Below are 25,337 nucleotides of genomic sequence, written 5' to 3' on the forward strand. Positions count from 1 at the left end.
ATTAAAGTGCCATCTATCACAAAGTGAAAAAAGTGGTTCAACTAAAACATTCATAATTCTTTATGTACTACACGAATATGTTATAAAAAATGGGGGTTCCTATTTAAAAAAACGCAGTTGATATCCGTTTAACATAGGGCAGCGCCATCTAGCGGGCCAACCATAGCGCCATCTTGTTTTCCCCTTCAAGCTAGACGAGTTTCGTTGTTTGCAGTTTTTTCGCTTGACGCTAATTTCGTGAGATATTTGGCCCAGTCACTATCAATGGACCACCCTGTATATAAACGCAAAGAAACCAAAAATAACATAAAATGCAATAAATAAACTAAACAAAAACAAGCCCATACACAACTACTTTCATTTTCATCGCTACTCTATATGTTCTTCCCCCTTACTCTCTTCTTTTCCTACACCCTTGTAGTAATAGGTTAGTAGTTTTGGGATAGGTCTAGAGAGGCGCCAACGCCTGAAGAGTTTACATAATATTTGTCACAACTGCGGATTCACTTAGTGTGTGTCATCTTGCTCATTTCTGAAAGAACAGTCACCATGCGTTCATATTACTGATTCGTATCCATCACCTTCAGTGCAGATGCACAATTATGCTAAACCTTCCGCAGGAATCTCAAAATAGCGAGCACGGAGGACATGGACGGGGACTGGATATAGGTGGCACTGGGTGGGAGTGTGGCTAGGTCAGAAAGTGTGCCGAGATAGTCTGTGAAGCTGTGATAAACACTGTGTGCGTGGGGTGCAGTTGTTAATGCAACTGCCTAGTAAGCAGGACATTCCTTGTTGAATTTTTCAGCACATATTTTCGCTGATCGCCTCTGATTCTACATAAATTCCCAATGCAGCTGACATCAATAGTTCCTCGTTTTCCTTTTTGTTCTCCTCCCTTTACCTTCAATTTACATAATGTGTTTTACAGCTGCAGATCCAGCGTGGTGTCTGTCGTTTCCAATGTGTCCGAAAAAATGGAGACTATGCATTCATACAACTGATTCACTTGATGGGTAATGAGTCTTCTACCTTCAGTGTGGATGCACAATTACGTTCAATCTTCTGCGGAAATCTAAGAGTAGCGGGAATGGATGACATTGAGGGGGACTGCAGTTTGGTGGCACTCCATGGCAGTGTGGGTCAGCCGGTATGTGTGCTGAGACAGCCATGCAATCGCGCTGAACAATGTGTCTGGGTGGCGCAATTTCTAAAGCAAGTGCCTAGTAAGCAATAGATCGTGTGTTTGAGTCTTGGTTTGGCACACATTTTCTTTCATCACTGCTGATTCTGCATAAAGCCGTAATGCAGCTGACATCAATAGTTGCTTTCCTTTCTCTTTTACATAATGTGTATCACAGCCACGAATTCTAAGTGGTGTCTGTTCTTTCAGATATATCCAAAGGAAGAGACACCACGCATTCATATTTATATTGTACATATCCGTAACGAAAAATGTGACACTAAATGACATATTGTGTACCGATAATTCTAATTTTCGGTTGCGGGATAAAATTTGCGCCGTATCATGATTGGATGGAGAATTGTGTCTTATTTCATGAATTACGGCTACAGTGCTATATGTAAGTGACATTTGATTCACATTCATGTGGGACAATTGTGCATGAACTCAAGCTGAATCGCCAAGGAAACAAGCTGTATAGACAAAACAGCTGCTTCAGGAAGATGGCTACAGTTACTATGTTACCGGTACATCAAAAGAGAGATGGGTCTGCACTAATAAAACAATTAGTTGCTCCATGTTCGGAAGATGTGCTGAATCCGCAACCCTCTTCCTTTTTTAGTGAAGATCGCTCAAGTTCGCACTGAGAACTTTATTGCGTCCACTATCGGCTTCGTATTTTGCATCACGCCGTTTTTAAGTTCTTCGGAAAAATTTTGTGCTGTGCGGCAACGTGGACGCAATAGTTTCCAACAGCAACTGGTGTGGTTTTCATTAAATGAATAAGAAAACTGTATTTTCTTTTGAGTCCAACGATCGCATAAAATGTTTTTACTTCTCTGATCCTTTACTATCGCAGACTGCTGTCAACTGTTTCAAAATTCCAACCGACATTCACCACTCCAGCGGTAGGCCTTAGGTACTCGTGCTGGGACAGGTGCTACTTACGTGACGTAGAATGATATTTATGGAAATAACTATGTACGCAATAGGCTTGTTTGTCACTGCTTGGGGAGTTTACTTTTCGCGCAGAAGACTTAAAATCGTTCTCGAATATTTCTTGGGTCAGCCAAGGGACCAAAAGCCTCAAGAAGACACACAACCAAATGAAGAAGACAAAACAGAATGAGTTTTTCTTTTACTACTACGTTATGCAAGGTACGTAGGTCTATAAAACCGCACAATTCACACAGTCCTGTCAGTAAAGCATTCCGTGCTGTACTTCTCACCCACATTCAAGTACTCTTCCTATTTGAAACAGGCCCAGGTAAGTTCACCTAGTTGCAGAAGCGTCAATGATATGTGTTATGGGATTTCTGTTTACTGCAGATGTTTATGTGTAGTTTCATCATGTATTCATCATGATCTTGGAAGCAGTCTATGACACTAATATCTATGAGTCACAGTTGGAATCAGTCAATTCATACAAATACTTGGGTGTAACTCTTTGTAGGGACATGAAATTAAACGATCGCGTAAGCTCAGTCATGGTTAAAGCAGGTGGCAGACTTTTGGTTATTGGTAGAATACTAGGGAAATGCAGTCAGTCTACAAAGGAGACACTAATAGCTTATAAATCACTTGTGTAACCCATCTTAGGATATTACTCACGTGTATGGAACCTGTATACCAAATAGGACTAACAGGGAGTAGTGAACGTATACAGATAATGGCAGCAGGAATAGTCATAGATTTGCTTGATCTCTGGACGAATGTCACAGAGATGTTGAAACAACTGAACTGGCAGATCCTTAAGGATAGACATCAACTAGCCCACAGAAGTCTGCTTACAAAGTTTTGAGAAGAGGCTTTAAATGATGGCCCGAAGAATATACTACAATCCCTTAATTATCGCTCCTATAGTGATCGTGAGGACAAACTTATCGATTTAGTACAGCACACACAGTGACATTTCAAGAGTCATTCTTCCCACATTACATGTGTGAGTGGAACAGTCAAAAGCCCTAGTAACTGGTGATGGTATGATGGGACATACCCTCTGCCATGCAGTTAGCAGTGGTTTACAGAGTATGAATATAGATTTTAGTGCCATGCAATTCTGCTGCCCATATATAGGTGCAAATTTTAATCTAACTACATATGTTAAATACTATGCCACACCAGGATAACAGCCAGTTCGCTGCAGTGCATCAAAAGCAGAAGAGAACATCATGCAGATGTTTTTACACTTATTTGTTATATTGTTCACTAATGTAAAAAATTATTTTTATTACTGTCTGTGACATGGAACTTAATACTATTTGATCGTGTCAATAGCCACTTCTTGTCATAACAGTACTGCTTCCAACACATAAGGATCCTGCTGCCAGTATTATTTAAAGTTATGATTCTCTTTAACTACCTCGAAAAGTATTAACTTATTATTGGTATCCAATATCTGTTATGATATTTCGTTACTTATTTACTCTCCAAGCAGTGTGTGAGCTTTACAGAGGTAGCCAATGGAGTTAGTGCAAATATGGATCATCCAGATAAATTTTTTAAGACCATGAGAATCTACCTTCAGTGAGGGGCTAAATGGCATATAAAGTTTTCTCTCACCACATACTACCTCCACTCATCCTGTCTCAGCTGGCCGCTGCAGCCAAGCGGTTCTAAGCGCTTCACTCCGGAACCACGCTGCTGTTAAGGTCACAGGTTCGAATCCTGCCTCGGGCATGGATATGTGTGATGTCCTTAGGTTAGTTAGGTTTAAGTAGTTCTAAGTTTATGGGACTGATGGACCCATATGTTAAGTCTCATAGTGCTCAGAACCATTTGAACTATTTTTGAACCATCCAGTTCCACACACTTACAAACAAACACACACATTCATTTCTGTTTAAGAAATACACTTTTACGTGATAACTCCCTGGCAGACACCATCTCTAATATGCAGCACCATACCATGCAGAATTTAACTCTCCATTTTAGGAATCTGATATGTGCATTTACTTCAAAACGTTGCTAAAATCATCTTCAAGAGCGTTTCACCTAACACTGAGAAGCTAATTTAGCATCCCACTGTCATAGAGTTCATTATAAAAGGAGTCATAGCTTAGTTGTAGAAGCGTGGAGAAACGGAACAACTATAGCTTAGAGGAAGGAATTCTCAGTGTGAGATACTGACATAGATGTTTCCCCCTAAGTTTTGCAACAGTTACATGTTCTGTCATGTTTTAACCATTGGTTGTGGGAAATGAATGCTAGAAAAGCGATCTTATGCCACTCAAAGCTGATAGAAAAGCAGATGGTGTCTAATTTGTGTCTTCATAATTGATTTTATGGGCGTAATGGTAATGATAAAGGCTACTTTCAAAACTAATAGTACTGGGAATGAGAGAATTACTACCAATTTTAGCTATAAATAGCCTGTAATAAAACACCATTCTTATCTACTATTAAACAAGTGCACTTCTGACCTAGTGTAGGTGCTGCTCAAGCAAGTAATGCAATGTCTGGATGACACTGCCCAAGGAAATGTTCAGAATCTCTGTCAGTTTATTTAATGATCAACAGTTTTAACTTATTTATCTTTGATGAGACAGATTAATTAAACCCTGTAAATGGAGTTTTCACTGCAGTTGTGTTACATTCATGCTGCTACACGTTCCTTAAGTAGTCCTTCCTAAATAAACTATTGCTATGACACAGCTATGTGCCTTTTACGTTTGGGTATGACATTGTACTTTAATAGGTGTAGACTTCAACACTTCACTGTACGAATTATGATGTCTGAATATCTTCCTAATGATAAATGTCCTTCTTTATCCAGCCAACGACAGATTATGAAAGAAATGAATGAATATATGCATCAGCTCAAAGTTTAATTGAAATAATTTTATGTTCACATCCCCCACTGATGTGTAATGTGAGGAACTTTAGGATGTTATTGGCATATTCAATGAAAATTAGATTTAGAATTTACTGAAACAGATTTATTATAGACAGATAATTGGTCACATTTTCATGCATCTACTACGTGACATGATTTTTTTTTCTGCAGGGAAACAAAAGTATCACCACTAAAACAACCTTTTTTCCCATTTCATCTATCGATTGTCAGCCTCATCTGGATACATTGTACACTGTGCATTAATCTGATAGAGGCTTCATTATAATTTTCTTAGCAGCTTTTCTAATGAAGGATGTTAAAGTAAATAAAAACTGCTTTACATCTTTTAATACGAACATGACTAATTTGAGAGTGTAGAAATTGCTGCAGATTCTTCAAAACTTTCACAAGTACGTAGGTTTTCATCATTTCTTTTAACTGTGACTGACCTTAGAAAACCAACTTTATGTGTCAACTTACAGTAACTTATTTCGTTTTTATTGGTACTCCAAATTGAGAGTCATTATTATTAAGTGTGCAGTTGAAGTGCGTCCTATGATGGAAGTTACTTTTACAGTAGTGGATTTTGTTAGGCACCCATTTTGGAAGTAAATTGACATATACTGATCAGTCAGAACATTATGACCACTCACTTAAAAGCTGGTATGTTCACATTTGGCGCTGATAACAGCAATGATGCATTGTGGTACGGAATCAACGAGGCCATGCTAGATCGTTGGAGGGAGCTGACACCATGTCTGCACACGCAAGTCACCTAATTCCCATAAATTACTGGGAGGGGGTGGGGCGATGTCGTCCGACACCACGTTCAATCATATCCTGGATGTGTTTGATTGGGCTCAGATCTGGCAAGTTGGGGGGCCAGCATGCTAACTGGAAATCACTACTGTGTTCCTCAGACAACTCTGTCACACTCCTAGCATTGTGGCATGGCACATTATGTTGCTGGAAGATGCCACTGCCGTCAGGAAACATGATCCCCACAAGCAGTGTGCATGGTCTGCAAACAGCGTACGTTAATCCTTGGCCATCATGGACCCATGGATGCCCACGTGAATGTTCCCCAGAGCATAATGGAGCTGTCACCGCCCTGTCTTGATCCTGCAATACAGCTGTCAAGAAGCTGTTCCTCTGGAAGATGACTGATTTGCACCCTCCCATTGGCATGCTGAAGGTATCAGGATTCATCAGCATCAGACCTTGTGTCACTCTGCCACTGCCAACCATCCAGTACCAATGATCCCTTATCTGTTTCAGTTTCAGTTGTCGACATCATGATGTTAACATTGGCACATGTATGTGTCGTCGACTGCAGACTCCCATCATTGGGAGTGTCCTGTCCACTGTATGTTCAGACACACAGTATTAAAGTCTGATGTTAGTTCTGCCACAGTCCACCATGTGTCCTACTTTACCAGCATGCCCAGCCTACGATGTCTGACACATAAAATGAGGGGAGGTCGCCCAACTGCACAGTGTCTGGACGTGAATTTACCTTGATTTTGCCACATGTTGAAGACACTCACCACAGCATTCCTCAAACACCTGGCAAGTTATGCAGTTTCTGAAATGCTCATGCTGAGTTTCAAGGCTATCACAATCTGCCCTTGGTCAAACTCAGACAGGTGGTGTGCCTTACTGATTCTGCACATAGACAGCACACTCACTGATACTACAAACATTGTGTGTGTGTCTTACTAGTAGTCATTCCTTGCAGGTCTCTCTGCTGTCGCCTGTGGTTCATTTGGTGATTGGTCATAATGTTCTGGCTATTCAGTGTTTCAGAATTATGAAAATGTTCCTCTGGTGCACCATTTGCACTCAATACTTTATTTTTAAAGAATACGTTTAATAGCTGCAGCAGTGTAATGAAAGTATTTTATGACTAGCCTTTCCCTTGTGGCCTTGACCGTTTATGCATTTGACACATATATTACATACATTTCCTCCATCTCCCTTCCCTTCCCTAACTCTTCCTCCTCCTGTCTTTTGGGCCATCTCATTCTCACTTCCTGCTCCCTCTGTCCTTACCTATCCTCTCCTGCTATCTCTTTCTGTCCATCTCCTCCTCTATTCATTTCGACATTCCCCCAACTGTGCCCATCCGCATGTATGGCTCCTATATAACTGGTCAAAAAAGCAGGCCGATACTAGTCCAGCAACACACATATCATGTGTGAGTGAGGCAGCCTACATATTTGAGGCTTGGGAAACCTTTTCTTGCCTCTTTCTTATAGCCTGAATTATGTTGATAACACAGGCCAAAATTACCCCTACACAACGTGCCTGTCTTGCAGGGCAGCCTGCAAGGCACAGTCTAAAAAATATTGGTTTAGACTGAAAAACATTCCTGGAGAATCACTGTTATTCATCTTCTGGTCTGGTTGGACCAGATCTGAAGCATTATCAGTCTCTTGAGCGAGCTGACAAGTATAGTCAAAGGTGTTACATAAGGAGGAAGCTTGAGGGAGAACCACAGTAGAAGTATCACTTATCTCCTAACTCATATGGAATTCTTCAAATTTACCCTTATTTTCATGCTACTGGAAATCAAATTATTTGATGGTAATAATAGCAGCTTATGCACCACTCCCTCTCCTCCACAATAATAATAAAAAAAAAAAAGATTGAAATATTTTCTTTTTGCTTACAGCATTGTGGTACATTCTTGAGTAACACTTAATTTAACAACATCTGAGAACTCTATGTTTTGTTAAATTATAAATCTTGTCAGGCCAAATTTCCAAAACATACCCACCGTACATTATGGCACAGACCTACATACAAAACCTGTAATTTCCAGTGCCTATCAGGCTACTCTGTACACTGCAATATTTCTCATGATGGCACACCTGGAGCTCTGCTGTGGTTCTGAGATGAACCTTGGAGACCCCTCATACAGTAGCGCAAGAACTGAGAGAAAAATTTAGGAATACCATTTATGTACAAAAGTTTTTATGTGAAATTTTCATGTATGAATACTGTAAATCGAATTCAGAACTGGAAAGGGAAGTAGTATATTCATGAGCAAGCAAATTGAACAGATATTTGTAAGAGATATTACTTTTTGCTGCTAGAATGTAACACAAAGAAAAAGTGAGACTAACTTTTGCTTAATGCTCCAGGGTTGAAATCTTTCTACTACAGCTGCTTTCTACTGCAGCTGCAAATTCACAGAAACATACTTATTTCATCTTATTAACTGACAGGGAGTTTCTCTTTGACATTGCTGTAATAACAATTAAATTAATGAAATATGAGGAGTAAGAACATCATGTAAAAAATGTGATGCAGTTGTACATTCATATCACAACATCTGAGCATATTATGGGTAGTAGATAACAGTATGTGTTAGATCAGTGAATATTGTATTGTACATTGAGGTGACTAACGTCATTGGATAGCTATATGGAAATATAAAGATGCCGGTATAATCGTGTACACAGGGTATAAAAGGTCAGTGTATTGGTGGAGCTGTCATATGTACTCAGGTAAGTCAAATGAAAAGGTTTCTGACATGATTATGGCTGAAGGACTGGACTTAACGAACTGAACGTAGAACAGTAGTTGGAGCTGGACACATAGGATATTCCATTTCAGAAATCATTATGGACTTCAATATTTCAAGATTCACAGTGTCAAGTGTTTGCTGACAATACCAAATTTCAGGCATCACCTTTCACAACAGACAATGCAATGGCCAATGGCCTACACATAATGATTGAGAGCAGTGGCATTTGGGTAGAGTGTCAGTGCTAATTAGACAGGGAACACTGTGTAAAACAACCACAGAAGTCGATGTGGAACATATGACGAACGTATCTGTTAGGACATTGTGGTGAAATTTGCTATTATTGGGCTGTGGGAGAGATGAGCAATGGGAATGCCTTTGGTGACAGCACTAAATCCCCTGCAGTGCCTATTCTGGGCTCATAATCCTATCGTTTGGACACTAGATGGCTGGAAAACCAAGGCCTCGTCATATGCGTCTCAATTTCAGTTTGTAAGAGCTGATGGTAGGGATTGAGTGTGTCACAGACACCTTGAAGCCATGGACCAAAGTTATCAACAAGGCACTGTGGAAGCTGTTGGCGGCTCCATAATGGTGTGGGTTGGGTGTACATGGAACGGACTGGGTCCTCTGATACAACTGAACCAGTTATTAAATGTAAATGGTTTTGTTTGGCTATTTGGAGATCATTTGCAGCCATTTATGGACTTCATGTTCCCAAACAATGATAAAATTTTTATGGATGAAAATGCACCATGTCACTGGGCCCCAGTTGTTTGTGATTCATTTGAAGAACATTCTGGATGATTTGACCAAATGATTTGGCCACCCAGACTGCCTGACATGAATCCTGTCAAACATTTATTAGATGTAATTGAGAGGTCAGTTGTTGTACAAAAATCCTGCATCAGCAACTCTTTCACAATTAAGAATGGGTATAGAGGCAGGATGGCTCAGTATTTCTGCATGCGTCTTCCAGTGACTTGTTGAATACCTATCCTCAGTGCTGGCAATTTTCTGGATGGAGGATTATATTCTTGTCATGAAACACCTATTGAAAAATTTAGAGAATAAGCCCCGTGACAGACCACAGAACAACTTTACTGCCACAGTAAAGATCATGAAGAGAAGAAAAAAGAAATTAGTACTCATATTTAAGCAAACAGACAGTCATTACTCCCTTGTTCGATTCGTGAGTGGGATAGGAAAGGGAATTATTAGTTGTGGTACAAGGTACCTTCCACCATAGTGGATTATGAAATAAAACAAGATGTAGAAGTATAGAAATTAAAGGCAGGTCACTATGACCTGATGATGAGGATCTCCTGCAGGTGAATTCCTCTGATGTTGGGGCCTGGGTGAACTGCCTTCCTTTTTTTAACCTTCAGCACTCTAATCTATCTCTCTTCCTGGAATTTGCTGTAACATATGGTTTTATTTCGGTTTTGAATGCCAGAAGAAAAAATAATTTATTTCGGACAACTTATACACTAGAGTAAAATGTTAGAGAAGAATGAGACAAAATATATTTCGAAATTGTGTTTGTGTCTAATTTCATGATTCATAAAACTGTATTATTTCAGAAACTAATTTCTTTATTAACTCTATATTTTGTTGAAGATAAATGCACAAACACCTAAATGTCGGATGTTAATGTCTCTTTTAACTCACTTAAATGTATCAAAGACAAACAACCTCAACAACTTTAGGATCCAACAAATATGCTCAAAGTGCAAGTTAATACTTATTCTGTCTAATATTAGGTAATACCCAAAAAAACTGGAATTATTTTTTAGAAGCTACATATTTTCAAATTGTGTACAAAATAGCCTGATCCCCTTCAAAATACTTTCCATTACAGCTAATACATTTGTCCCACTTGCGGTTCCACTGTTGGCAACATTTTCTTTAGTCATCTTAAAAATGGCTTACAGCTCCTACCTCCTTTTTTGACTTCCTTAATGTTGTCAGATTGGTGTCCTTTCATGAACCTTTTCATGCATGGAAATAAGGAAAGTCGAACATAGGCAAGTCAGGTGAGTAAGGTGCATGCCATTTTTACCCAAAAACTGTCTAACAGATATGGCTATGTGTGCATGTGCATTGTAGTGTTGGAAGAACCATTTCCTGTCTTCCACAAATCAAGTATTTTTTGACAAACACTGTTGTGTTTAAAACTTCCAAGTAAAGATGTAATTGATGGTCTGACCTGATGGCACAAACTATCATTGATTTGGGCAGTTGACTGATGTCCATAAAAAGGTTTAACATCAATTGACATGTCCCCATTTTTAAATTGAGCAAACTTCCCGTACAATGAGTTTTTCCCATAGCATCAACTTAGTAAGCTGTGTTCAACATTAAAACAGTTTCAGCAACATATTTGCCAAGTAGAAAATAAAATTTCACCTCTATACGGTGTTCACTTAAACTTTCCATTATAAAAATTTAAACAAGGACAAAACAATACTAGCAAAAACAATCACTGCAGATGAACAGAACAAGCCAAATGACAACAATCCCTAGTGGCAGAAATACATACTACACAAGGTTCGCCCACAGCAACGTTATTCTGGTATTTAAGGGACCCCCCTCATATACCAATCAGTGTGAGCACTCATTTGCATGACATGATGTGAAACTCCAACTGTGCAAGAATGATACCTGTAGTACTGCAACACAGAATTTTCTCTAGTCAAATGTTCACTACCAAATCCTAATTCTGGCCAAAATTTATAAAGGAAAGCTACTTGATTACTTTTTCTCCTTGAACTCTCTTAAAATTTCATAAATTATTAGAAATGTAGGTTTTCTGTTGTGTAGCCCTTACTGTCTGATACCAGAAATGCCCATACCCTTTCCTAGAATGTGGTTAATCCGTTATTGAACACATGAACAAATCTTGAGCAGTTTAACAGAGAACCGACTCATGGTGATAACATATTAGACCTTCTGGTGACAAACAGACCTGAACTATTTGAAACAGTTAACGCAGAACAGGGAATCAGTGATCATAAAGCAGTTACTGCATCGATGATTTCAGGCATAAATAGAAATATTTAAAAAGGTAGGAAGATTTTTCTGTTTAGAAAAATTGACAAAAAGCAGATTTCAGAGTACTTGAAGTCTCAACACAAAATTTTGTGTCAGGTATAGATGATGTTGAGGATCAGTGGACAAAGTTCAAAACCATTGTGCAGTATGCATTACATGAGTTAGTGCCAAGCAAGATCATAAGAGATGGAAAAGAGCCACTGTGGTACAAAAACCAAGTTAAAAAACTGCTGTGGAAGCAAAGGGAACTTCACAGCAAACTCAAACATAGCCAGAGTTCCAGACAAACAAAAATTACGCAAAGGAAATGTAGTGTGAGAAGGGCTATGCGAGAGGCGTTCAATGATTTCAAAAGTGAAGTTCTATGTACTGACTTGGCAGAAAATCCTAAGAAAGCCTGGTCTTATGTCAAAGCAGTAGGTGGATTAAAACAAAATGTCCTGAAACTCTGTGACCAAAATGGTACTGAAACAGAGGACGACAGACTAATGGCCGAAATACTAAATGTCTTTTTCCAAAGCTGTTTCACAGAGGAAGACTGTACTGTAGTTCCTTCTCCAGATTGTCGCACAGATCACAAAATGATAGATATCAAAATAGATGACAGAGGAATAGAAAAACAATTAAAATCACTCAAAAGAGGAAAGGCTGCTGGACCTGATGGGATACTAGTTCAATTTTACACAGAGTACGTGAAGGAACTTGCCCCCCTTCTTGCAGCAGTGTACCGTAGGTCTCTAGAAGAGCATAGCGTTCCAAAGGATTGGAAAACGGCACAGGTCATCCCCATTTTCAAGAAGGGACATCAAACAGATGCGCAGAACTATAGACCTATATCTCTAACGTCGATCAGTTGTAGAATTTTGGAATGTGTATTATGTTCAAGTATAATGACTTTTCTGGATACTAGAAATCTCCTCTGTAGGAATCAGCATGTGTTTCAAAAATGACGATCGTGTGAAACCCAGCTCACGCAATTCGTCCACGAGACCCAGAGGGCCATAGACAAGGGTTCCCAGGTAGATGCCGTGTTTCTTCACTTCCGCAAGTTGTTCGATACAGTTCCCCACAGTCGTTTAATGGACAAAGTAAGAGCAAATGGACTATCAGAACAATTGTGTGATTGGATTGAAGAGTTCCTAGATAACAAACGCAGCATGTCATTCTCAATGGAGAGAAGTCTTCCAAAGTAAGAGTGATTTCAGGTGTGCCGCAGGGGAGTGTCGTAGGACCGTTGCTATTCACAATATACATAAATGACCTTGTGGATAACATTGGAAGTTCACTGAGGCGTTTTGCAGATGATGCTGTGGTATATCGAGAGGTTGTAACAATGGAAAATTGTACTGAAATGCAGGAGGATCTGCAACAAATTGATGCATGGTGCAGGGAATGGCAATTGAATCTCAATGTAGACAAGTGTAATGCACTGCGAATTCATAGAAAGAAAGATCCTTTATCATTTAGCTACAATATAGCAGGTTAGCAACTGAGAGCAGTTAATTCCACAAATTATCTGGGAGTAGGCATAAGGATTGATTTAAAATGGAATGATCATATAAAGTTGATTGTCGGTAAAGCAGAACATACCTTCGCCGAGCAGTCAAGCAGTATATTGCTCCCTCCTATGTATATCTCGCGAAGAGACCATGAGGATAAACTCAGAGAGATTAGAGCCCACACAGAGACATACCGACAATCCTTCTTTCCACGAACAATACGAGACTGGAATAGAAGGGAGAACAAATAGAGGTACTCAAAGTACCCTCCGCCACACACCGTCAGGTGGCTTGCGGAGTATGGATGTAGATGTAGATCTCATTTTCCATTGCCATCCATACCGTCAGCATGGTTGTTTCATTTGGTGAGTGTTTTCTCTTTGTTGTGTATTGTATACATAATTCAGGTTAGTGGCTGCAGTTATTTCATTAGTTCAGAGCGAACTTTCTCAGACAGGTTAATGTACACCATTGTTGGGCATATTTTATAAGAAAGCTGACTTCACAGATGTTGCTAAATATTGACAACTCCAACCTCTTACATAACTTTTGAGAAGGTAACATTCTTAATTGTTGTCATCCACCTGAATAGTAATGGGATACTTACACAATCACAGTTGGGATCTCAAAAGAATCACTCTACTGACAAAGCTGATAATATCTTCACTTAACAGATAGTAAAATTTTTAAATGGTAATGGATCATCAGTTGGAATTGTCTCTGACTTATTAAAGACATTTTATTGTTCAATCACAATGTACTGTAAGAGAAATTAAGTTTTTATGGGATAGCTTGTTCAGCACATGTCAGATTTAGTTCCTATTTATGAATCAGGATGAAAAATGTTACACTAGGCTGTGTGGGTAATACAAAGAGGGACACAGGTTTCCAGCATGCTGGGTTGTTGAAGGGCCAGCAACTTGTGATACCATTTCCATATGACAAACAGCTAAAGTTGCAAAATGCTCTTTTTATTACTTGATGATTACCAGTTTTAGGTTTTTATTCATAACTCATTCTCAGATCATCCATCCAAGCAGAACTAATACTATTCCACTCAGCAAAAAATCATGACAATTATTAGCAAAATGGAATACAGTGCAAATGATCATGAAACATGTATCCAATTTTGTGATCACTTTCATTGTACTCCTGTGCAAACTGACTGTAATGAATTGGTGTGTGGAGTAACATTTATTCTGATTGGATGGATGATTTGAGGATGGGTTATGAATAAAAACCCAAAACTGGACATGATCAAGTAATAGAAACAGATATTTTGCAACTTTGGTTATTTGTTGTATTGAAATTCCAAAGAGGGACACCATATCACCTTCATTGGGAGAAATTACACTGATTAATCCAAAGAGACATTGCTGTTCATGTCCAATGTTAGTGATTAATCAGTTTATCCTAGGATAACTCTCCCCTTAGGCAAAAAGAATTATCTACACAAAAGGAAGTAATTAGAATTAAATGTGATGACAAGACATATAAATTTTCAAGGAATCTGTTGAGCAATAAAGAATTTTAAACATCCTTGCAGCACATTTCTTTACTCATTAAATTCGCTCTCAACTCATTGTAGTTGCACTTCCCTTTGGTGAATCTAAATGTGGCACAGGAAGGAATGCAATTCTCAGCTATAAAACACTTTGATATTCTATCCAAAGATATAAAATGTCTGACAGATAGCATAAGTGTTCTCAGATATCTATTAAAGTTGTTTATCCATAAAAACCCATTGTATACCATAGAGGAATTCCCACTACATTGATTTTCTTCTAAATGTATAGGAATTTATTTGTACATCCTATGACATCCTGCCAGCAGACATGTTCTGATGGCTCCAGTGACATAACATGAGGGTTCACTCAGAATATCTTGTAGATGGTTCTTCCATCCTCTGGGAGTATGTTGGTGACCATTTCCAATTATGTAGAAAGAGAAGTAGGTTTGTATAGTCGAAACATTGCTATATGCATGTCATTTACATAAGTCAATCTTTACTTCAATCTCAATTATATGTGGTATAGGAGAAGATTCCAAGTGAAAAATGAGTTTAATGTCTATTTCAGTCTTTCATTAGCTGCCAGCACATTTAACTCACCAAGGACTTTCTCAGATATTTTTAGGGCTGTGGATTTCCCTCCTTCCGTCCTTGAGTAGGCAAATTTGCTTTTAGTAAGTGCTACTTTTGTTCATACGCTTATATTTAAGAATACCATCATTTTTTTCCCCAAAAGTGTTACTGATTCCTCATACCAAACTTCACATGAGAGAGTAAATGTGTTAGTCTGTCCTATCTTCTTAAATGGTTTTATATACAAGTGAAAGTATGGAAACTGGCTAAAAATCATAGCCAGAATAGCCCATAAACCCCATTATTAATCCATGAGGTGGATTTGACATTTAGGTGATGTGCCTTCCTGTGTCCTGGAAGTGAGTGCTTTAACATACTCATTTATCTGGACAGGTTAGTGCTCTGAAATGTGTTTTAAATGAGCTGTTTGAAGTTATGAAAACACTTTCATATGTCTCGCAATGTAGTTTGCTCCTATCACTATCTGAAATCAAATTAGTAACAAAATTTTATGATTTCATTTAACTCATAGAATACTGACAATACTGTAGATATTGTCTATTAATTCTGGGTCCTTAACTATTTGCAGTAGTGTAGTAGTTGTGCCAAATTTGTTGTCAGCAATAATGGCCACTTTAAGGTTAATATCATAATAATGTGTTAAAATAGATAAAAACTGTTTTTTTTCTGGTTCTTCTGATACAGAATAATAAAGTGCATGTGGCAAGTGTACTGTATAATCTTCATGATAAATTTCTACAGCATTTTGACATTGCTGGCTGCAACGTTTTCAAATGCAGTTTTCTTCCGTCTTGTGTACAGTTTCTTATGTTTACTGATTAATGGACAATCTAAATATGAACCAGTATGCAACAGAGCCCAGGTAAAACAAATTATTAAATGTAATGAGAAGAACATTTTTAGTTGACTTCAGCTGCATAGTGTATGAATTATCACAACTTGATATGTGACTATCATATATTTTTCCAACAGTAAGGGCTTTACATTGCCCACATGTTCCCACTGAACAAATCACTACTCTACTCTTGAGTGCTGAGACTGAGGATCCATCAGTGCTTTACATGGAGTGATACATAAAATGTCATAGTCTCTTCTTGTTAGCACTACAGCACCACAAACTATACAGCTGCTAGATCTGTTGTGCAAGAAAGCCATTGGGAAAGGAAAGCAGCATAAGCGCGTGACTGCGTGTGAGATCGCTCTCTAAGTTTTCATATAATTTTAGGTTTCAGATACATATTTTAACAGTTTTTGTGATAATATTTACTATATAAGTGACTCATTAGTGGTTTCTTCATTCACCTCCGCCTTTCTTGTGTTGTATCCTGATATTTGTCAGTGTTTTGTATCGAGCAACTTAAACTCTTACCTGTGTTTACATTCCAGTTGCAGCTTTAGCGGCGCATCGAAAGGTAAGTACTAATTAATTGTTTGTGTATATTGGTTTATTTAGGAACTTTAGTAGTCTTAAACCGGTGTTGTTGGTGTTTTCTGGTGAAATAATTTCAGAAGAAATTTTTGGGAACTGTTTTCAGTTTCGTTATTGTGTCATTAAACGTTTGATTTTCTTTTTTTGTTAGTCTTTTGTTATATTCTCCTTTGCTGTTGATCGATACTGTTAATATTAGTAGTTACTTCCCTTGTAGAGTAAGTTTGTGATTATTGTAGTCAGTTTTTTAACATCTTCTTATTGTAGTAGCAGAACTCAGATAAAGTAGTTTTCTTGTTTCAATAACTGTAAAATTTTACCATGAGTGAGATGTGTGGGCTTTGCTGTAGGTTCGTGAGTAGTGGATTGCGGTGTGAGACTTGTTCAAAGTGTTTTCATTGGGGGGAATGCAGTGGGGAAGCCAGTGGGCATTCTGGTGAGATCCTCTCCTGGTACTGCAGGTTATGTAGCAAGAGTAAGTTGATAGAGGAGCAGGAGCCTAAGATCTGTGCCCTTCAGCTGCAGTTAAAAAACGCACAGGAGGAGCTAGATAGCATGAGGAGGGAGAAGGGGGTTGGGGAATTGGAGCTGGCTCTTGGCAAGAGATCTGCTAGGAGAAGGAGATTTTCAGATAGTTTTACTATTGATGTTTGCAATAGATATGACCAGCTGTCAGAGTCTAGTGGAGAGGAATCTCTAGTCGCTGTAGATGTAGGAAGTATGCAGCAGACCTCAGCAGTTACGGTAGCTAGGACAGTTGCAAAGTCTAAGAGAAAGAAGAAGGTTCTGCTGCTACGTAGTTCTCATGGTAGAGATGTAGGCCAACAGTTGCAAGAAGTGTTGGGGAGTGAGTACCAGGTCACCAGCATTGTGAAGCCTAATGCAGGATTGGCTCAGGTGACTGTTAACATAGGGGGGTTATGTAGGGATTTTACTAAAGAGGATCAGGTAGTGATTGTAGGTGGGGCTGGTAATAGTATTGATAGGGATGGGGAGTATGACATAGAGGGTGACCTGGAAAAGATAGCCACTCAGACTGGCAACACGAATGTGCATTTCATGGAACTGTTTCAGCATCACGATTGGCCTCATCTTAATACAGCCACCAAGCATAATAACATGAGACTTGGGGGTGCGCTGATGACAGAAGGCATGAGTCACATTTCACTGGTGTCAGTGGAGGCTATCAGCAGGACGGGTTTCACTAGACATGGCCTGCACCTCAACAGGTATGGAAAGCAGAGGTTGGCAAAGCTTATAGGTGACAGCATAGGTGATGGTGGTGGGATCACTCACGGGAAAATTCCTGTACTAGTGGGTGTTAGAGCTGCACCTTTTTTAGATTGAAGTCAGCTGATAGGTATTCCTGCTTAAGGGAAGTCTCTCTAACAAAGAAACCACTTTCGACAAAGCTTAGGTATTCGAGTAATGAGGGAATTAGTATATTTCATCAAAATATACAAGGTATTAGAGATAAAGTTAGTGAACTGCTTATAGATGTTGACTCTGAAATTATTGGTATATCTGAACACTTCTTAAATAAGGAGATAATTCAGAGGCTTCCTTTACCAGGATACAGGTTGGCTGGCAGCTTTTCTAGGAGCTCTTTGCGGTGTGGGTGCGTAGCCTTGTATGTGAAAAATGGTAGCCCATTTGAGTCAGTTGATGTTTCCAAGTACTGCACTGAAAAGGTGTTTGATTGTTGTGCAGGTGTGGTTAAATTTAGTGGAGTTAAACTTCTAACTGTTGTTATTTGTAGATCCCCAGACTCCGATTTCACAATACTTTTGCTAAAGCTAGAGGAGGTTCTTGGTTCACTTTATAGGAAATACAAGAAGTTAGGTATATGTGGGACTTCAATATCAATTGTATAAGTGATTGTGCAAGGAAAAGTATGCTGGTAGACCTCCTTAATTCATATAATCTTATGCAAACCATATTATTTCCAACGAGAGTACATGGGAACAGTAGAACAACCATAGACAACATTTTTGTTCATTCCTCGTTACTAGAAAGGCATTCTGTTAGCAAGAAGGTGAATGGCCTTTCAGGTCATGATGCACAAGTTATAACTCTAAAAGATTTTTGTGCTGCAGCACATATTAAATATAGTTATCAACTTTTTAGGAAATCTGATCCAGTTGCTGTAGACACCTTTGTAAACCTTATCAAGGAACAAGACTGGCAAGACATTTATAGTGCTGATACAGTAGACGATAAATATAATGCTTTCCTCAAGACTTTTCTTTTGCTCTTTCAAAGTTGCTTTCCATTAGAACTTTCAAAATGGGGTACTAGCACAAACAGGCAGCCTGTGTGGCTGACTAGAGGGATAAGAGTATCCTGTAGAACAAAGTAGCAGTTATATCAAAACATTAGAAACAGTCAAAATCTAAATGCAGCAGCCCATTACAAACAGTATTGTAAGGTGCTTAAAAAAGTCATTAGGAAGGCAAAAAGTACGTGGTATGCAGATAGAATAGCTAAGTCTCAGGATAAAATTAAAACCATATGGTCAGTCGTAAAGGAAGTGGCTGGTCTGCAGAGACAGGTCAAGGATATAGAATCAGTGCGTAGTGGGAATGTCCATGTTACTGATAAGTCACATATATGTACAGTATTTAATAATCACATTCTGAATGTAGCAGGTGAACTAAATAGAAACCTAGTCCCAATAGGGAGTCATATAGCGCTTGTAGAAAAAAGTGTTCCGAGACTGTTACCTGAAATGCTCCTCCATGATACTGACAAGAGGGAGATAGAGTTAATAATTAAATCACTAAAGACCAAGACCTCTTATGGATATGATGGGGTATCTAGCAGAATACTGAAGTATTGTTCTATGTATGTTAGCCCAGTACTTCACCATATTTGTAACTTTTCCTTTAGGAGTGGTCGGCTTCCTGACCAATTAAAGTACTCGGTAGTGAAGCCACTTTATAAAAAGGGAGACAGGGATGATGTTAACAATTATATACCTATTTCTATGCCATCAGCATTTGCTAAAGTTATCGCGAAAGTTGTATATACAAGGTTACTGGAGCATTTAAATTCACATAATTTGCTGTCAAATGAACAGTTTGCTTTTAGAAATGGTTTAACAACTGAAAATGCTATATTCTCTTTACTCTGTGAGGTTTTTTACAGATGAAATAAAAGGTTGCGAATGCTAGGTGTTTTCTTTGATTTAACGAAGGCTTTTGACTGTGTTGACCACAAAATATTACTGCAGAAATTGGACCATTATGGAGTAAGGAGAGTAGCTTATAATTGGTTCACCTCTTACTTTAAGAACAGAAAGCAGAAGGTAATTCTCCACAATATTGAGAGTGGTAGTGATGTTCAGTCCCAATGGGGCACTGTTAAGTGGGGCGTTTCCCAAGGGTCGGTGCTGGGGCTACTGCTGTTTCTTATTTATATAAATGATATGCCTTCTAGTATGACAGGTGATTCAAAAATATTTCTGTTTGCTGATGACACCAGCTTGGTAGTGAAGGATCTTGTGTGTAATATTGAAACATTATCGAATAATGTAGTTCATGAAATAAGTTCGTGGCTTGTGGCAAATAATTTGATGCTAAGTCACAGTAAGACTGAGTTTTTACAGTTTCTAACTCACTATTCAACAAGAACCGATATATTGATCAGACAGAATGGGCATATTATAAGCGAGATGGAACAGTTCAAGTTCCTAGTCATTCGGATAGATAGTAAGCTGTTGTGGAAAGTCCATTTTCAGGATATTGTTCAGAAACTAAATGCTGCTTTATTTACCATTAGAACTGTATCTGAAATAAGTAACAGTTCAACACGAAAAGTAGTCTAATTCACATATTTTCATATGCTTATGTCATATGGTATTATTCTTTGGGGTAATTCTTCTGATTCAAAAAGGGTATTTTTGGCTCAAAAACGGGCTGTTCGAGCTATATGTGGTGTAAGTTCGAGAACCTCTTGTCAACCCCTATTCAATAATCTGGAAATTCTGACATTGCCCTCACAGTATATATTTTCTTTAATGTCATTTGTTGTTAGCAATATTAGTTTATTCCCAAGAGTTAGCAGCTTTCACTCAGTTAATACTAGGCAGAAATCAAATCTGCATGTGGAATGCACTTCCTTGACTCTCGTTCAGAAAGGAGTGCACTATTCTGCTGCATCCATTTTCAATAAGCTACCACAAGAACTCAAAAATCTTAGCAGTAGCCCAAACACTTTCAAGTCTAAACTGAAGAGTTTCCTCATGGCTCACTCCTTCTATTCTGTTGAGTAGGTGGAAATAATTCAGATGGTGCCAGCTGTGAAGTAGTCATTAAAGTAAAGCACATCATACTGAGCAGAATATTCTGCAACTAAGTGATCCAGCTGTACCTTAGCCACAGATTGGCGGTGGCCATTCATGCAGACAACTTGGTAGTTTCATACCCATGCAGATAGCCGCAGAGTGCTTGCAGCATAGTTTGTAGATGACATGGCTGCTTTTACAAGTAGTCCTTACTTTTGTGATGCAGAAGATGCCTGTGACAGGACTGGAGTAGGTTATAGTGGGAGGATTTATGGGATAGGTTTTGCATTTAGGTCTATTGCAGGGATATGATCCTTGATGCAAGTGTTTGGGACAAGGGACAGAGCAGGGATGGGCAGAGAAATCACGTAGGGTTGGTGGGCAGCAGTATATCATGGTGGAAGGGGTGGTGAGTATAGTAGGTAGGATATTTCTACTTTCCAGTCATGGCTAGGGGTATTCAGAACACTGGTGGAAAATGTGATTGACTTGCTCCAGCTCTTAGTGGTATTGAGCCTTGGGGCTAGCTCTCCATTATGGCCAGACAGTGGATATTTTTTTCTTCATTATTACAGTCTATTTACCTGAAAAACTAAAATAGGGCACACAAATCACATTTCCTTCAATAGCAATATATTTATTAACTATGTATTTCCAGTACTTAATTCTTTTAGTACCACAACTATGTCTGCTAATACAAAAACTACAAAAAATCTCTTAATGAGTTACCCAACAACTAATACTACTTTAAACCCAACTAAATCTGTTGTCTGTTAGTTAATTTATTTTGATGTGCTTAAGTTGTAGATGGTTATTTCCGCTATGGAATCCATCCTCATATACAGTGGATATGTGAGAGATGTTAGGTAAGTGGAGAGATGACGTATGGGAGATCTGTTTCTGGGTGAGGTTGAGAGATTAGTTTCGGTCTGTGAAGGCCTCAGTGAGATTCTTGGCATAGTTGGAGAGGGACTGTATGGCACTAAAGATGTGATGAACATTGGTACTGAAGCTGTATGGAAGGGACTTCTTGGTATGAAATGGATGTCAGCTGTCAGAATGGAGGTAATGTTTGTGGTTGACACATCTGATGGAGACAGAGGTACCGATGTATCCTTGAGGTGAAGGTCGACATCAAGGTGAAATGACTGAAGAGGTGGTGTTGAGATTCTGGAAGCATGTGAACAGGGTTTTTTGACCCTTGGTCCAGATCACAAAAATGTCATCAGTTAATCTGAACCAGGTGATTGTTTTTAGATTCTGGGTGGTTAAGAAGCACTCCCCTTCATAGCCTGTGAATACGTTGGCATAGGATGCTTACTTGTGGTTGCCCGTTGCTATACAATAGGTTCATTTGTAGTTGATCCCTTCAAAGGAGTAATAATTGTGGGTAAGAATACGATTGATCACAGTGACCGGAGAGGAGATTATAGGTTTGAAGTTGGTTTGGCATTGGTAAAGTTAATGTTCAATGGTAGCAGGGCCATTGTCATTTGGGATGTTGGTGTAGAGGGAGGTGGCATTGATGGAGATGAGCAGGGCTCTGAGTGGTGAAGGAAGAGGAACTGTGCAGAGTCGGCAGTGGATGTCGTTAGTGTCTTTTATATTTGAGGGTAGGTTACAGGTTATCGGCTGCATGTAGTGCTGCACAAGAGGAGAGGTGCCCTCTGTGTGGCAGTAGGGCAGCCTGAGTGGTTGGGTTTATAGACTTCAGAAAGAATGTAGAAGGTAGCAGTGTGGGGAGTGGTGGTGTTGAGGAGAGAGACAGACTCAAGGGAGAGCCTCTGGGATGGACTTAAGGTATGAGGAGGGACTAGTGATCATGCTGGATTTCTGGAATAGACTCTTCGTGACAGGGTTTTTAGGTGGGTATATCAGACAGCTGGTGGAACCCCTCTGCTAGGTAATACCTGCAGTTCATAACCAGAGTGGTGGAGCTTTTGTTGGCTGATAGGATCATAAGCTTGGGATCGGATTTTAAGTGATGGAGTGAGGTTCTTGCTGTGGATATAATGTTGGTTTCCCCGATGAGGGACATGGCGAATGTTGCCTCACCATGCCCATACTGATAAAGACTTGATATACTACACGACTGGCCATTAAAATTGCTACACCATGAAGATGAAGTGCTACAGACGCGAAATTTAACCGATTGGAAGAAGATGCTGTGATATGCAAATGATTAGCTTTTCAGAACATTCACACAAGGTTGGTGCCGGTGGTGACACCTACAATGTAGTGACATGAGGAAAGTTTCCAACCGATTTCTCATACACAAACAGCAGTTGACCAGCGTTGCCTGGTGAAACGCTGTTGTGATGCCTCGTGTAAGGAGGAGAAATACATACCATCATGTTTCTGACTTTGATAAAGGTCGGATTGTAGCCTATCGCGATTGCAGTTTATCATATTGTGACATTGCTGCTCGTGTTGGTCGAGATCCAATGACTGTTAGCAGAATATGGAATCGGTGGGTTCAGGAGGGTAATACAAAATGCCGTGCTGGATCCCAGTGGCCTTGTATCACTAGCAGTTGAGATGACAGGCATCTTATCCGCATGGTTGTAATGGATCGTGCAGCCACGTCTTGATCCCAGAGTCAATAGATGGGGATGTCTGCAAGACAACAACCATCTGCACGAACAGTCTCACGATGTTTGCAGTGGCATGGACTATCAGCTCGGAGACTGTGGCTGCGGTTACCCTTGACGCTGCATCACAGACAGGAGTGCCTGCGATGGTGTACTCAATGACGAACCTGGGTGCATGAATGGCAAAACGTCATTTTTTCGGATTAATCCAGGTTCTGTTTACAGCGTCATGATTTTCGCATACATGTTTGGTGATATCGCAGTGAACGCACATTGGAAGTGTGTATTTGTCATAGCCCTACTGGCGTATCACCAGGCATGATGTTACGGGGTGCCATTGGTTACACATCTCAGTCACCTCTTGTTTGCATTGACGGAACTTTGAACAGTGCACGTTACATTGCAGATGTGTTACGACCCGTGGATCTACCCTTCATTCGATCCCTGCGAAACCCTACATTACAGCTGGATAATGCATGACCGCATGTTGCAGGTCCTGTACGGGCCTTTCTGGATACAGAAAATGTTTGACTGGTGCCCTGGCCAGCACATTCTCCAGATCTCTCACCAATTGAAAACGCCTGGTCAATGGTGGCTGAGCAACTGGCTCGTCACAATACGCCATTCACTGCTCTTGTATCATGTTGAAACTACATGGGCAGCTGTACATATACACGCCATCCAAGCTCTGTTTGACTGAATGCCCAGGTGTATCAAGGCCGTTATTACGGCCAGAGGTGGTTGTTCTGGGTACTGATTTCTCAGGATCTATGCACCCAAACTGCGTGAAAATGTAATCCCATGTCAGTTCTAGTATAATATATTTGTCCAGTGTCCAATGAATACCTGTTTATCATCTGAATTTCTTCTTGGTGTAGCAATTTTAATGGCCAGTAGTGTAGATGTTTCAGTCTCTTAGTGAGTGTGGCGTCTGCCCCCCGTAGCTGAGTGGTCAGCGTGACAGACTGTCAATCATAAGGGCCTGGGTTTGATTCACAGCTCGGTCAGAGATTTTCTCCGCTCAGGGACTGGCTGTTGTTTCTTCCTAATCAACATCATTTCATCCCCATCAACACGCAAGTCTCCGAAGTGGCATCAAATCGAAAGACTTGCACCAGGCGAACGGTTTACCCAATGGGAGACCCTCATCACGCGCCATTATTATTATTATTATTATTATTATTATTATTATTATTATTATTATTAGTGAGTGTGGGCCCTATATGTTCCTTGGATGCTTGTCATGCCAAAGTTAACATTAAAATAATAAGGTACAGCAAGATATGCTGTCAAGTTAGTCATATTTTAGAAGCATTTCAGCAGTGTAATTTGACATTTTCTTCAGTTTTATAATTTAAAAAATGTAATAAGATTATTCTTGGTGTGCAGTCATAAACAATGAATGATTGAGAAAGCACTGGTGCAGCAGAGACTGCAGTGTTCAATAGTTCTTCAGTTGCACCTGTTTACTTGGAGCCTCAGATATAATTTACACATGATCATTGCAAATGATAACTGAGTCTTGTGGTAGCATTCTAGCTTCCCGAGCATGGGGTCCCGGGTCCCAGCGGGGTCAGGTATTATCCCTGCCTCGAGATGACTAGGTGTTGTTGTACCATCTTCATCATGATCATTCAACCCCATTATGGGCGGAGGAAGGCAATGGCAAACCACCTCCACTAGGACCTTGCCTATTACGGCGGTGCCGGTCTCCCGCATTGTTCCCTACACTCTGTCATGGAGTATGGGACACCATTGTCATCATCATCATCATCACCATGATCAACTGGAGACTATTATTCTCATAAAAATGCTAAGTGTTAAT

The 25,337-nt window shown here is 39.6% G+C and overlaps 1 long non-coding RNA gene across 1 annotated transcript in view; it reads left to right on the top strand.

Moving 5' to 3' along the window:
- Positions 1-2,063: 2,063 nt before the first annotated feature.
- LOC126249541 (uncharacterized) overlaps positions 2,064-25,337 on the top strand; it is a 271,919-nt gene continuing 248,645 nt past the window's right edge. The window contains exon 1 of the long non-coding RNA XR_007545607.1: positions 2,064-2,120. This is a non-coding gene — a long non-coding RNA (uncharacterized LOC126249541). The remainder of the gene's footprint in view (positions 2,121-25,337) is intronic.

Source organism: Schistocerca nitens, chromosome 3 (assembly GCF_023898315.1).
Source record: "Schistocerca nitens isolate TAMUIC-IGC-003100 chromosome 3, iqSchNite1.1, whole genome shotgun sequence".
Taxonomy (NCBI): Eukaryota; Metazoa; Arthropoda; class Insecta; order Orthoptera; family Acrididae; genus Schistocerca; species Schistocerca nitens.